General features: G+C 39.3%; 1 long non-coding RNA gene across 1 annotated transcript; it reads left to right on the top strand.

Moving 5' to 3' along the window:
• Positions 1-2,596: 2,596 nt before the first annotated feature.
• LOC127944999 (uncharacterized) lies at positions 2,597-3,849 on the top strand. Its single transcript, XR_008150494.1, has 2 exons — positions 2,597-2,677; positions 3,152-3,849. It is a non-coding gene; the product is annotated as an uncharacterized LOC127944999 (long non-coding RNA).
• Positions 3,850-16,641: the final 12,792 nt, after the last annotated feature.

Here is a 16,641-nt window from a genome sequence, read left to right as displayed (position 1 = left end):
GGGACGCAGATTTACTCTACGGACTGACCATCAAGCCTTAACGACGCTGCTGACCACAAAAGGGACTGACAGAGCTGGTATGCGCATAGCCCGGTGGGCTGCTCGGTTGCTCTGTTTCAACTATACAGTTGAGTATCGTGCTGGATCTGAAAACCACACAGCAGATTGTTTGTCCTGCTTGCCTCTGCCTCTTACTTCAGATGCTGAGTCGGATACAGAGCCTGAGTTTGTTGCTTTACTGTCCACAGGTCCGACTGCTATTTCTCAGGATGAGTTCGCTGCTGCCTCTGCTCGCTGTTCGGAACTCTCTGCACTGCGCACACAAATTACAATTGGATGGCCTTCTTCTGTTGCTGCTTTGGATCCTGTTCTTCATCCGTACTACAAACTCAGATATGAGTTCAGTGTGCAAGCTGATTTTGTGTTTAGAGGGTCTCGATTGGTGGTACCTGGGGAACTGCGTGAGTCATTGGTCCGCATTGCACATGAGGGCCATCAGGGAATTGTTAGAACAAAGCAACGCCTGCGTGAAATGTATTGGTGGCCCAAAATGGACACACTTGTTGCAGAGAAAATTACTGCCTGTCAGTTATGCCTTTCTCTGGATAAAACTGCGAAAGCCTCTGCTGTTCCACTCCAGCCTGTTCCTTTACCTTCTGCACCTTGGGAAAAACTGGCAATAGACATCGTGGGCCCTTTCGAGACTGCTGTTTGGGACTGTCGATATGCTCTGACACTCACTGACTATTATAGTAAATGGCCCGAGGTAGCCTTTACTGCATCTGTTGCAACAAAACAGGTGACTGCATTTCTTACCTCTGTCTTCAGTAGGCACGGCAACCCGACCACTCTGGTCAGTGATAATGGGCCTCAGTTCACTTCCCCAGAGTTTGCTGCGTTCCTGAAAAAGAGAGACATTAAGCATATTCGCACATCAGTGTATCATCCTGCTGCAAATGGAGCTATTGAACGCTTCCACAGAGTTCTTAAAAGTACGATTCAGTCAGCAATCCTACAATCAGCTCCATGGAAAACAACAGTGACTGACTTCCTGCAAGTCTATCGCGCTACACCTCATGCTGTGACAGGTGTTTCCCCCTTCGAATTACTTCATGGAAGGAAAATGCGTACCTGCCTCAATGTCTTGAAACCCTCACCTTCTGGTCAGGCGCCTAAACAATTGCAGAAGCGTGTTTCATCACGTCAGGATGTCATGAAATCTCGCTTTGACCAAAAGCATCGTGTGCGTAATTTTTCTTTCCAGAAAGGGGATAAAGTGCGCATTAAAAAGTCAGCACATGTACCAAAAGCTCATCCAAAATTCACTCCTCCAGTTGAGGTTAGGAAAAAAGTTGGCCCTTACACTTACCTCTTGGATGATGGAAAAAAATGGCATGCATCGTGTCTTGCACCTGTACCGACTAATGTGCTGGATAATGGACTGACCACTAATGCTGAAAATGTGATTCCCTCTCAGGTTCCATTGTCTGGAAATTCAGTGTCTTCTGATGCTTGTCCACGGGAGAAACGTCAAAGATGTGAGCCAGTTTGGCTAAAAGATTATGTTTGTTAGTAACAGAAACTGACATGGACTATTGCAACATACATTACACACACTCACATGACAATTCAACACTGAATAGTAGTTGAGTAGTTTGGTTCATGTTGCTTATTATTTAAAATGATCTTTTGCATTCAGTTAATGTGTTTCTTAGTGCATAATTCATAGAGATGTAAACTTGTTGATACATTACAGATTTAATGTTCTTTATTTCTATTTCATGCCAGTTGTTAGTTACAGAAATAATTCATTTAACTAAGAGGGGAATATGTGATGTCCTTAATGCACCATTAATGCACCACTAGATGGCACTCAAGCCCCTTGAGTTAGATATATACATAGTAAGTAAGTGAGATGAGTAAGAAAGAATGCTGAGCATGTGCATGCATGTTAACCTGCTTGTTCATAGTAGTTATTAAAGTTTGCTAAGATAAATACACAGTCTTGTACTTCTTGTCTACATGAAGACATAACACCTATAACAATGTCTTATTAGCCTGCCTACAGTTAATGATACAGAGTTTATAGTCTAGTTATTGTTGTCCCATACAGAGCAAGCACTTACCACACCTGCTTTATCCTCCAAAGATGAAGAGACACTTGGGACAAACACCACAGTCAGTGAAGAAGGAAATCACAGAATAACATGGGGCATCACAGTGGTCCTCTCAGGGGTTACTGTGGTGGTCATTATCATCATCTGCTGTAGAAAGGCAAGTATGATCTTTGGTAAATTACACAACACTTCAGTTTTTGTATTAATATTGTAGCAGTTAATAACAGCAATGTTTAGTGAAGACTGTGCAGTTTTGTTTTTGGGAGTTTTTGTTTTACATGTTTTTATGTAAGACTTGTGAAGGTCCTTGAGATATTTTGGTGAGGAACTTCATTTAAAGTCATAGTAGATCAATAAAACCTCATTGTGTTTGTGTGCGTTGAATTCTGCTGCATGATATTTTGGTATTAAAACTTTGTGCAGTTGCAGTAAAAGGTTGTTGATTAAGATTTTAAATATCAGACATTTCATATTCCTACAGAAGAAGCAAAATAATCATATTTCTGAAGATCCAGAGGATCCAGGGGAAGACACTTCTCTCAACTCAAACACAGATGGAGGTCAGTCCAGAAGATGACTCTGGGTCTGTAGCAGAAAGATAAATGATGTTACTCAGCAACTTAACATTTCACATTTCATAATAATAATAATAAAAAAAAAACAGGGTCCAGTGGGCTGCATTTTCCACTTTTTGATGCTGCTTTATTACTTATGTTTTTAAAATAAATAAACAGTCAGTTTTGAATTACAATCATTTTGACAATTTTTGCAAAGTAAATAAAAAGACCCATTTTCATAGTAAATTAATCAGTATCATTAATCATATACTGATTACCATATTCAAATTAATAAATTAAAACCCATCAGATTTTGCTGATAAGAACTTTACTCAGTTATTATTACCATAGATGAATAAATTGTTTAATAAACATTATGAATATTGTCTATAGAAGTATATATATATAGTTTTATTTCAGTATCTTTTAACTTACGGTAATAGCCCTGAACACAAACTCTTGTTTTTCTCCAATCAGCAGGTGAACGGGACACAGGTGAATCCTTACCTGTTGTGGTCGACACAAACCTTTCAGTGGACAATGAAGAAGGAGCTGTACATGGAGCTTGACGGGATGGTGATGAACATGAACGTACAAGACATTGTGTGGAGTCACAAGACAACAAGAGCTGAGCCTGCCATTGAGACAAGTCAGCATCATACAGAAGAAGAAGCAGCTCTTCTCTGAGATGAGCTGAACCTCAGATGCTCAAACACAGAGACAGTGCTTCTAGAACTTATTCTTTACGTACTAGTGTTTATTTGTATTAATGATTATTTTATTAATTATACAATTAACCTTTCAGACCAGAGATATCCTGAACTTAAAAGATACTAGTACTTTTTAAATTAGCATTTCTGCCCAGTTTGATAATCATGTTGAATATTAATGAGCCAGCAACATATAGGAGAGAGATTAAAGCGGAAACTGGAACAAGGGGATGGATGTACTTTTTTGAGAAAACCAAGTAGAAAAGAAACAATTATTTGTACACAAGCACATAGAAAACTTATATTTGTCAGTTTTGTAAACGCTATAAATTTCGTAAATATAGTAGTCTTATGTGTAGTCTTTGAGTGACCTCTGCTGGCAAGATGGAGATAAGACACCAATTTAATTAGATGTTATTTTCCCTTTTGTCCTCCAGTAAAAACAATAAATAACATACCATATCATACGTATGTTAACTTTTTTGCATATAGCACTGTTGCTACAAACACTGAATGTTTTTACATTAATGTTCAGTACAGGACACGTAAAGTACAAACAGTGCGGTCTTCAGACAAACATTTTCTTTATTTGAAAAGAAGGCCAAAAGGTATTAAAAAAAAATACAGTACACGTAGTATTGTAATGCTGTACATGTAGGGCTACACTTATCTATCTATCTATCTATCTATCTATCTATCTATCTATCTATCTATCTATCTATCTATCTATCTATCTATCTATCTATCTATCTCTCTCTCTCTCTCTCTCTCTCTCTCTCTCTCTCTCTATCAATAAAACTAATAATGATGATTATGGTTATTATTTCTAAACATTAAACAAAATAAGAACATCATTTTTTGTAATAACACTATTTCACGATAGAAAACGGAGTATAAATAAACATAATAAATATAGCTGCAATAAAAAAATGCACACTTAATTTCCCTGGAGAAGAGCGTAGGCTAAGGTATTGCTAATTTTTACCTCAAAGTTAGTAATTATTTTAGCCAGTTCTTTCTCAAATCAGGGTTTTGTGAGCAATTATGAGTACTTAATGAATTATTTTTCTCATGCGCTCATCGCCGGAGGACGCTCTCGCGCAGAAACTGCACAAGCACAGGAGACAGGAGTCCACAGGAAATTCAGCAGAACAACACGAAGATAGAGGTTTTACTGATGAAACGTGATGAAAATAAACAATGACTGCGACAACATATGCCTTTATCTCGCTCATTTTTATAAGAATACATTTTGAAATGTAATCCTAATCAAAATCCACCTTGATTCCTCGAAAGATCGGTGTTTACCTCGACTACGACCAGAGCCAGCTGTCCTTCTACGATGTGGACAAACGCTCCCACATCTACACCTACAAGAGATGTTTGGGGAAAAGCTCTTCCCGCTCTTCGGGACGGTGGAGACCGTGAAAGACCCGGGGAACAGCTCCCCCAGGAACAGGAGCCACTGCTTGTGCCTGTGGGGTTGAGACCCAGCCGAATCAAACCAGAGCCAGAGCTTGATCTCTAGACTAGTGCTTCTCAACTGGGTGCAGCCTTAATATCTTACCATTTGTTCTGACACATAGACGGGGAAAATGTGAAATGGAAGTATTTTGTGAAGTACTTTTACAATTTAGAGTTTTGAACCAAACCAACCAGCTATGAGGTTATTAACAACATTACAAACATATACTTGAAGGTCTCGGAAAGGATGAAGCATTATGAATGACAATAACAATGGAGATAAATAAGCATACATGCACAAATACCTAAGCAGTTTGAGAGCTTTTGTGAGCTATTATGTCATTTGAAGTGCTTTGAACTTATAGAAGATGGTGGGAGCTTAAGATTTACTTTGACTTTGACAATTTGCTTGTTTAGTTTGCTTTATTTTTTTCTGAAGAACAATGTTGTTTTTCATTGGGGTGAATCAAAATTCAAAAGACAATTAGAAACCCCTCAAGCTTTGTACTTCAGCCAATCCCTGTTGAAAAATCAGCATATGCTGCTTAGGTTTGTTTTGACGCTGGGATGCTGGTCCTTTGCTGCTTTATGTTGTTTCTTCAAAGTTCTCAGAACATTCCCTGATTGCTAGTGTGTGTATTTGATGCTTAGGACTATTTTTTTTGGCAATACTGTGTCCGGTGCACTTAATGTAAAAGTTGGGTCCTGAAGTAAAACCAGTTGAGAACCAGTATTCTAGACCTCATTAGTATTAGATTAACCACTGGAGCATATAAATTGGTCAGTTTGTAGTGATCCATAGCAGTCAAGACCAGTAATTCCAGTAAAAAGGTGTTGTAGGATCTCTTTCAGCTGCTGCTTCTGTGGTCCTGAACCTGCTGCTGTCTGCACTTTATTATAACACTGTGTTCACCTGCTCTGTCTGCACTTTCATTTTCATATGACAAACTCAAATCATGACATGAAAATGCACTTTATGTGAATAATAAATCCAAGTTAGTTCAACCCTATGTTAATGCTGATTTTTTTTCTGTCAAATATCAATGCTTTAAGCATTGATAATGTCGTATTTAGATGCATTATAAGATTGATTTGCTCTTGTCCAAATGAGTGTGACATACTCAGAATTTATAATCATCAAAATGAATAATATGTGATAATATAATATGCAATTAAGTTTTTTTCAACAACCAATAAAAAATAATACAACAAAATATAAAGATTTAAAGAAAGAAAGAAAGAGTGCAAGAAATGTTTTTCCCTTTCTGTCCTAGGCTTCTGAAAATGATTGTAGACTATTTCTTAATATTGTATAGTGGATATCTTAAAAAACAGGCACACAATATCATATGTAGCTAGATGATAGGTATGCACCAGTATGTACTGGCCAAATATATTAATAAAAATGTATTTGGATGACTGGCATCAGTCAATATCCACTTCATTGAATGAATGAATACATGACTAGTCATTTGCCACCACCTACTGGTGATTTGGTCTCATTTTAAAACATTAATCTTATAACATTATAATGCATTTGCCTTTCTGCAGTGTAAATGTAAATGCATTTATGGCACTTCTTAGCTTTATAAAACAGTCTGTGTAAATACATTTAATGCCACTTCAGATGCAGCTTCTGTGTTTCCTGCAGTGAAAGATGCAGTTTAATTTGATTGGTAGCACATCTATAGTGTCTTATTGTTTTAGCCGAACTAATTGAAACGAAGTAAGAATTTTTATGTGAAAGATGACACATTTAATAAGGTTGGGGGGAAAAGTATGAAATTGGAAATTGTAGGAAATTGTAATGTTTAATCATTTATTTTATTATGTAAATATTTTCTTTTGGAGTTTTGTTTGTATATGCTGTCAGTTTTAGCTATTAGAAAGAAAGTCAGAAACAGCTGTTCACACTTTCACTTCCAGCAGGATAAAGCTCCCATCCTGGATTTTGAGGCAATGGTTGTTTTTTGAGGAAAAGAAAGGTGAGATCAAACACAGACACTTCAAATCTGGATTAAGGGTGTAATAAATGTTTAATAAAACAATTATAACATGGTTCAAAAACATGCATGAAGATTTTGTTCACTTTATATACATCAAATACATGTCATTTTAAGTATTTGGTATTTTTTTGCATATTTGATTATCTCACCAAGATTTCCTCAATCTTACTACAACATGATAAGTCAACATTCGCACCATTTTTCTTGAATATTACATTAACGTTAGCTAACATACATTTTTTTCTAAAGAAATCTCTTCTGCTCATCAAGGCTGCATTTATTCCATTAAAATACTGTAACAAAAACTGTAATATATTGAAATAATATTGAAATGTAAAATAACTGTTTTCTATTTGAATATATTTCATAATGTGATTTATTCCTGTGATTAAAGCTGTATTTTCAGCATCATTCCTCCAGTCTTCAGTGTCACATGATCCTTCAGAAATCACTCCTAATATGCTGATTTGCTGCTCAACAAACATATTATCAATGTCGAAAACAGTCATGCCACCTCATATTTTTGTGGAAAGCCAGGGTTTTTTCAGGGTCCTTAAAGAAAGTACAACAGAACAGCATTTGATCTTCACACGACGGTCCAGTCCTCCTCTGGTTTCTTCTTCTCTGCAGTCGTGTAATCAAACACCAGAGGACAGTATTTGACACTGTTTTCATAATGAGAGAAGTTGGGAATTCAGTGTTTATTTGTGACCTTCATAATGAAGATGGAAAATGTTTCTCATTTGAAGATCTTCATTGACTGTCGCTGATGAATGTCATGTATTCATGCAGCTTTACAGCGTGAGCCGCTTTCTCTGATCACTGTACTGTGTGTGTTATCACAGTTTAGTTTCGGCCCACTGTGCTCTGCTCGGCTCTTCCTCTTTATTGTGTAGCCCATGTTTCAGATGGCAGAGACTCTGTTTCTGGTCCCTGTCTTACAGCAGACACAGCTAGTAGTGGTAATCCGAGTTGGGAAATTTCTCGGTGGGCCGGTAGTGTTTTGAGTCGGTGAGGGCAGGTCTGATAATACTGTAGTTATATATCATGCTTCTCACTGGTCAAACTGTGCAGCCTCTCTGCTCAACACAGTATATAAAAGTGCTCCACCCGTTCGGCAGGTCCAACCATGTCTAGGATTTTCACAAATATAGGGGGATCAGTGAGTGGCCCCTCCCCATATATCATAGCCTGTTGGCCTTTGATATAAAAATGAATAGTTTACTATTGAGTGACTCTTGAATTTGTCCTTCAATGGTTGTCAGATTTCCTAGTTTTAACATGTGTAACTTCCCTTGGCTGCTGCTGCTATGTTAACTGTATATGGATTATGACGTTAACACTAGCAGAAGCTAACGAGCAAGGAGTCGTGTCGCCGTGAAAGTGGACCCTTTTCGCATTTTAACGGTCATCATCAGCATAAATCCTGGAAAGTTTTTTTATATTTTCATTTTTTTCATTTTTTACAACTCTGTATTTCATATTATTATGTTCCTTTTTATAAATGTACAAGAAACTAGTTAATGCTGCTGTGAGGGTTTCTAATACAGCGTCTGTGAGAGTGATGAAAAATTGACATATACGTGCAAGGTGTCTGTGATGGTAGTAGTATTTTTTTTTTTTTGCCCACACAATTTCCCTGTAGATTTTTTTCTCCCACTCCGCCCCTGGCCACAGCAGTCATAAACACATCCAGTCACCATCAGAACGATGTATGTCACTGCAGGACGAATGAAACACAGAGTTAGTCACAAGTCTCAATCCAACAGACATTGACTGGTATCTCTTCAGGAGCTATAATTAGTGGCTTGTAGCAGCTCTAAGAAAACTGTAACTTTTAGAACTCATGACCTCCTTTCCAGCTGCAGAACTAAAATATTTGGATCTTTAACATATTACAGTCAACTGCTTGTCAGAGTTTTCTAATGTCAGTATAGGTGCCGTGCATCACTGAAATATCAAACTAAGTATGATGGTGCGCTTGGTGGAAGCCTTTAATCGCAGTAGAAGCTCTCTGCCTTGTGTTCAAATGAAACCTCTTCCAGAATGACTCTAGATGTGGCCACAGTGCATAGATGTAATGATAGTGCTCTTACAGAAGAACAGCAGTATGATGGAAAACGCCGTCTGCATGAGCGGGTGGGCTTGAGGAAGACCCTGCAGTTTGGTCCAGACGTTCTGGAGAACCGCCATCATTTCCTCTGAAGCGCTCATTCTGACTGAAACACAGTCTCATATCAGTGTCATAGTCATTTTTATAGGGTTTAACAGTTAAAGACTTTTCACACAGGAGTATATAGATTATTATATGATCGTGTAATCTGAATTTAAGCAGTGCATCTTAGGCAGTGGTTCTCAGAATAGATGTTTACATTTCCCTCACCCTCATCAACATTTTTCTTTTCTTTCTTTTAAGAACCTTCTGGGTGTGAACTGTGGATTTGAAAAATTGTGCAGATATGCTGTGATAAAATAAAACGGAGTGACAGAGAAGTTTCCAGGGTCTTTGGGCCTTCTAGAAAGGAGCTGTTTTAGATTAGCACTTCATTATTGTACTAGCACATTATATATTATAATATATAACACATATCATGTTTTAGATTACACTGCAGTAGCTGGTGTTAGAAGACTGGCATTTTTCTCACACGTCATTATGAGTTCACAAATGACTCATTCAACTATCTAAGCATTTAAGAATAATTATTACCGTAATGATTGTTATTGAGTAATTTGTCCTATTGTGTTAAGTTATGTGTTGTAGATATTGTTATAATGTGCACCAATCTCTAACGTGGAGGCTGAAGAGGTGTTAGAATCCATTTGAAGAAGTTTATTAGGGAAAGATCTTACAGACAGAGTCGTCAAACCAGGCAGAGAGTCAGTACCGTAATGGCAGTCCGATCTTTCAACATGCCCAAGGGGAATCCAAAAGGCAGAGACGAGTAAGCAGGCGAACAGGTCAAACACTAACATCAATCCAATCAGGCAGTAAATCAAATGAGGCAATCCAAGAGGCAAGATCATGAAAACAGGCAGAATCATTCACAAACAGGCAGTCAGAATAATCACTAGGAAAACGCTTGGTAAGGCAGGTAAACTGTCAATACTTCGCAACGATTGAACACGCTGACTCATGTTAAATAGTTCCAAACAGGAAATGACAGTAGAGGGAGTGGTGAACAGTCAGTACTCAGGTGAGGGCTCCTTCTTCTGGTTTGGCGTTACAGAATCCCCTCCCTATGGGTGCCTCCTGGCACTCGGCGCAGACGTCCCTGTGGTCGTGGCGCTGGTTGATCGGGTCTGGCTCTGTGAGAGAGGGATGCAGAATGTCGCTTGCGACTACCCATGACCTCTCCTCAGCTCCATAGCTCTCCCAGTCCACCAAATATTGGAGCTGACCCCCTCTCCTTCTAGAGTCCAGTAATTCATTGACCTTGGCCAGTGAGACTGGCGTTCCATCAGCTTCCAGAGGCGGTGGTGGGTCTTGAGTCTCATGATTGGGGTCAGCATTCGGGTGGACCGGTTTAAGCAGTGAAACATGGAAGGTGGAAGAGATACGGTAGTTAGCAGGAAGCTCTAATTGGTAAGTGACCTCATTTATTCTTCATAGAATCTTGAATGGACCAACATACCTTGCGCTGAGCTTTCTGCTTGGTAGCCACAACTTGATGTCCCATGTAGAGAGCCTGACCCACTGTCCTGGTTGGTGGGGAGGGTGTGGCCAATGTCACTGGTTGGCCTGGAGTTCCTGTACTTTGACAGCTCTTTGAAGGTGGACATGAGCATTGTCCCGCACCCTCTCACTACATCAAATCCAGTCATCCAGGGGGGTCTGATGATGGTTCGCCAGATCACGGGAACATAGGGGGTTGATATCCAAAGATTCACTTGGGACATGAACTGGGTGCCTCTGTCACTGACAATATCTTCCGGGATACCATAGTTCCTGAAGACATGGTGCAACATTGCCTGTGCGGTTTCCATGACTGTGGGGAGTCCTTTCAAGGGAGATCAACTGGCATGACTTAGAGAATCGATCTATGATAACTAGGATTGTGGTGAAACCATTGGAAAAGGGTAAGTCAGTAACAAATTCAATGGAGAGATGAGACCAAGGGCATTGTGGAATGGGCAGAGGTTGAAGGAGTCCAGATGGTAACTCCGAGGGGGTCTTGGATAGAGCACAGACCTGACCAGCTTTGACATAATCACATCTTTGGACATTGAAGGCCACCAGAACGAGTTGCGTATCAGGTGGAGAGTGCAGGAGATTCTAGGGTGGCCAGAGCGGAGAGAGGTGTGGACCCATTGAATTACCTTATGACGTAGAGTTTGTGGAACGTAATGTGTGTTAGGGGGGCAGTTGGTAGGAGCTGGTTCTTGGAGTTGTTCTCTTTGTATCTCCTCCATGATATCCCAGGTAATTGGGGCAATGATTACAGATGGGGAAGGATGCATTCTGGGGTATGATTGTCTATGGGAAGATCATACTACCTGGAGAGAGCATCTGCTTTGTTGTTTTTGCTGCCTGGATGATAGGTCATGTATATACGGCATTACCTTCATGGATAGTAGTTCTTTATTTACAGCTTCGTAGTTTCTTTCAGCTGCTGTAAGTTTTCTTGAGAAGAATGCTCAGGGATACAGTTTACCAGGTTGGCCATGGCGTTGGGAGAGCAAGGCTCTGATTCCTGAGTCTGAAGCATCCACTTCCACTATGAACGGGAGATTAGGGTCTGGATGTTTAAGAATGGGGGTTGTTGTAAATCTTACTGTCAGAGTGTTGAATGCTTGAATGGCCTCTTCATTCCACTTGAGTTTTGAGGGTTTTCCTTTTAGCAGTGATGTCAGAGGGAAGGCAACCATACTGTAGTTTCTAATGAACCGCCTGTAGAAATTAGCAAACCCCAAGAACCTTTGCAGGTCCTTGAGGGTGGATGGTTGTGGCCATCCATCCACTTTGGCTTCATCCATCTTAAAACCCTGTTGACTTATGTGATAGCCAAGAAACGCTGTCTGCCTGTCGTGGAACTCACACTTCTCAGCCTTTACATACAATTCATTCTTCAGGAGCCGAGTGAGGATGGTCTTGACATGGGTAATGAGTTCTGCTTTTGACTTAGAGTAAATGAGAATGTCATCCATGCAGTCTATGACGTAATGGTTCAGGAGGTCTCAGAAGATCTCATTTATGAATGATTGGAAGACTGCTGGAGTGTTGGCAAGTCCATACGGCATGACCTGATACTCATAATGCCCTCTAGTGGTTAGGAAGGCAGTTTTCCATTCATCGCCATCCTTAATCCGGATCAGGTTATACGCACACTGTAAGTGGAGTTTGGTGTATATGGTAGCTTCCAGGAGCTGTTCCATGGCTAAATGAGCCAGTGGTAGGGGGTATCGGAATCTTACCGTAACATTATTCAGTCCTCTATAATCAATACAGGGCCTCAGTCCTCCATCTTATTTCTCCACAAAGAAGAACCCTGCTGCAGCATGTGACATTGATGGTCGAATAAATCCAGAACTCAAGGCCTCCTCAATATAATCCTCCATGGCTTGGGTTTCAGTTCGAGATAGAGGGTAGACCACTTTTTTTGGGAGGCATGGCATTGGGCAGTTAGCCAATAATACAGTCCCAGGGACTATGAGGTGGTAGTTGGATTGCCTTGGTTTTGCTAAAGACCTCTGCCAGGTCATCTTAACATGAGGGAATAGTGACTGCATTGGTACTTGTGGGACTTTCAGTTCTAGTGTTATAACATGGTTGGGGAACTGAGGAGAAACAGTGACTCTCACAGAAGGCAGACCACTTGGTCAACTCTCCCTGATGCCAGGAAATGTTGGGGTCGTGAACAGATAGCCATGGAAATCCTAGAATGATTTAATGCTTGGGAGAATCGATGATATAGAGTGATATGGATTCCTGGTGATATGGATTTATTGGTGAAATAAGCCAAACTTCAGCTAGCGTCAGCTAAACAAATAAAAATGTAAATGTAACTTGAAGGGTTAGTGTTTTGGTGTGTTGAATGATACCACCCCCAATTGCAGTATCGTTGATGGCTTTAATCTTTAAGTGTGGGTTACATGGTTAAGTTAGTATATTGTATTTCTTTAAGATATCTTTATGGATGAGGTTTAATGCAGCTCCAGAGCCAATCATCACTGTTAATGAGATAGACATGTCTTCAGTTTGCAAGGTCAGGGGAAGCTTGAAAGACTGGTTACTAGGTAGTGAGAAATATTCCATATTTAACAGCAGGGTGTTTTGTGCCTTGTGTGGGCATACCTGACAGTGATGGCCTGGTTCACTGCAGTAGAAACAGAGACAAAGTTGGCGTCGCCTTGCTCTTTCACCCTCTGAGAGTTTGCCAAAACTCACTTGCATTGGCTCATCATTGAACTTGGCGGTAGATGAAGGTATTGCTTGAGTAACACTTGAGGTAACAGGCGATATCTCTCTTATATGCCTTCTTCAAGGGGTTTGTCTCATTAGATTATCGATCTTGATCCTGAGTGTGACTAAGTCAGTAAACGTTAAACTTTCTCCCTTACATACCAATTCTGCCTGTAGGTCAACATTGAGACTTTTCTGAAATACAGCTTTGAGAGAAACATCATTTCATCCACACTGAGCAAAGAGCGTATGAAACAACAGCTGTTCTGTTACCTTGGGACATTTGCAAAAGCTGGGTTGATATATCCTTGCAGGATATTCGAACACTTCTTGCAGTTGTTGAATGAAGTAGTCAAACGATCATCTAAATCGCATGTCGGTGTCCCAAATGGCTGCAGCCCAGTCAATTGCCTTTCCAGACAACAATGACATCATGACGGCATAAATATATACAGCCTAAAGATTTCTACATAAATCTTTGCTTGTTGAACAAAGTCTCTACATCGATCAGCAGAACCATCAAACTTATCGGGTAAAGCGAAACTCACCACTCTAGGCATGGTTGATGTGAGAAACTGAATGTAGTTCAGGTAAACTGGCAATCCTTCGCAAGATTGAACATGCTGACTCGTTTTAAATAGTTCCAAACAGGAAATGACAGTAGAGGGAGTGGTGAACAGTCAGTACTCAGTACCCTCTGCTGGCATGGCGTTACACAATCAAGGCACTGAATCATTTAGCAAGGCTGTGTATGATTGGGTAGATAGAAAACCCACATTTGATTGGTGAAAGTGAGCATTTGTTTGAAAAAACACTAACTTGTAAATTGGGCGTACCTAGAAAAAACTTGCAAATGCAGATTCAACAATCAGTTTAAACATTTACAAGCATTCAAAAATGTACTGGCATACTTGTGTGCTTGTGAATTACGCTTCGCATTCATGAATGTTCTGTACATTTGGTAGTGTATTCATAAAATGTGTTTTGTGAATATTAATCAGGTTACACATTTGTGTACATATCTTTAAATGCATTGATTTTGACACCGTGTTAGCTCCATATTTGACTTAAAGCGCCACACAGATGGGAAATCAAAAATTACCTGTATTACAGTGTATGATGTAGCTGTCCATCTGTGTAAACAATGTGCAAATAATTAAACCAAATAGTACACGATTTATTAAGTTATTGGCTTCTAAAGTAAGGAGTCGACTCTGAATCGCTGAAGCGAGTCGCTATAGATTTCAAATCTTTTGCCCATCTCTATGTACGTCACTAGGAACACTTTGCATAATAATCTCCGCCTACCGTCTTGAGAGAAACGAAACTCTGACCTGCCCCCCCTCCCCCACACAGACGTTCTGGTTGGTGTGAGAGCATCATGTCGAGGAGACAGTGTGTTATATTTTCACTGCCAAAGAATGACGATCAGAAGAACCAATGGCTAAAATTCATTTTCACCACAATACCAGAGCAGTACAACAAATCCCTTTTGTTGTGTTCACAACATTTAACTGATGACTGCTTTTCTAATCTCGGTGAGTACAGCGGGACTTTCAAAGCGTTTGGCCATAAAAGATGTTTCATTACCAACTTTATTTAGACCAACGAGTATCCCCGAATCACAATGCGAAGTATGATTATGAAGTTATGTGTTTGTTTTCTCCCGAGCGTCTTATCAGTATGTGTGCTGTCTGCAGCCTGTCTGCGCTGATCGTCATGTACAAACACGTCATTAAAATGAAGTGTAACTCCGTGAATACTCAACGAAGAGACATGAGAGAGATATCTATAGAGAGCTTGACATTTCTACTTTAAAACTAAACAAGTGCTGCTAACAGATATTCTGTGATAAAGTAATCCATATGAAAACAACGCGATGTCTGTTTCATGTCTCCCTTCGTTATATGTAATGTGACCACGGGCCCGCGCTGAACGCGCTATTCAGATTCAAACTGAAGCGCGCGGCTTGAATACACACACACAGAAGAAAAAGCAGCGAGACTGTTCAAGTTTTTTATTTTACTGTTTGCTTCGCGATGAGAGGAATAAGACATAATTCACCCCAAAGGAGGTGTGTGCGGAACAACCAATCCAAACTGGTAATGTTAGTTGACCAATCAGAACACAGTATGCTACCGAAAGGTGGGGTTTAAGGAAACTGAATCTTTTGAACAGCTTCGGGCGTAAGAGAATTTAGGTAATTTTAAAATGATATTTTGACAAAATGACAATGTTTTTTAACCTTGGATGGATTTAAACCTAATGTACAGGACTTATAAACAGTGATAGGAAGCTTAGAATTTTCATCTTACTGGCTCTTTAATAAATTAAAAGTGACAGTTGCAAGGCATTAACTTTTTTCATAATATTTATATATTTCATAGTGTCATAGTACTTTTTGAAAAAAATATTCTTTTGTAGTAAACATTATTTTTTGAGAAGTCCAAGAATAGTCAAATCAAGCATGTTATTTACAGAATCACATAAAATTATCTTCGTATGCATCTATGTAATAAAAAACGGTTATATAACAGCAATACTTTCATACACATTTTTGCAAATGTGAATAGGTTTTTAAAAAGACATATATTTGTTGGTAAAGACACAAATGAATTGTTCAGATATGAATCAGTCTCTGTTCCTATGAATTATGAGTCATAGGCTGTTTGGGAAATAATCGAGTGTTACAGTCTTCAGAAAACTGCTGGAATGACCAAATAAAAAGTCCATTAAGCTCATTAATACAAACTTAATTTGCGTTAATTTACATTATCCCTTTTTAAAATAATTGCACTTTTGAATGTTTTGTTATCTAATGCTTTCAAAGTCTGTGTGTAATCTGAGTGTTCAGGTTCTTTGTGGGCCGCTATGCAGTTCAACCTTTACCCACCCATTCCTGCTTTGTTAATGTCTCTCATGTTTTTGTATGTTCGTCCCCTTGGAATTATAAGGTTCTATCTGCATTCCGAGTAGTTTTGAGATATTGAACTTCAAAGTTTTTGTGTTCCATTTGACTGTATAGATAGAACCTTATTGTTTTCTTAAATAAAAAGTCCCATAATGTACACAACATTAAAAAAATCTATCACATAATGTAAATAGGCTGACACAGAATATGTGAATAACTCAATTTTGACAATAATGTCAGATAGAACCTTATAATTCCAAGTGGACGAGTTGTAGAAGTTCCAAGTACAAACTGAGTTCTGCTGCCCAAGTCATTATTTTCATGCTCACAAGCTCGCAGTTATTCAGGGACATAGATCTACACACATAGATGCAATCATCCAGATATTTTTCTGCTCTCACCTTAGTTTGTAGCTTTGTTCCCCTGGACCCCTCCTCACATGGACTTGTGTGAAGTTTTGAGAGCTCGGTCCTGTC

Source organism: Carassius gibelio, chromosome A3 (genome assembly GCF_023724105.1).
Source record: "Carassius gibelio isolate Cgi1373 ecotype wild population from Czech Republic chromosome A3, carGib1.2-hapl.c, whole genome shotgun sequence".
NCBI classification, from domain to species: Eukaryota; Metazoa; Chordata; class Actinopteri; order Cypriniformes; family Cyprinidae; genus Carassius; species Carassius gibelio.
The sequence above is the reverse complement of the archived record's forward strand: the minus strand, read 5'-3'. Positions and strand labels throughout refer to the sequence as shown.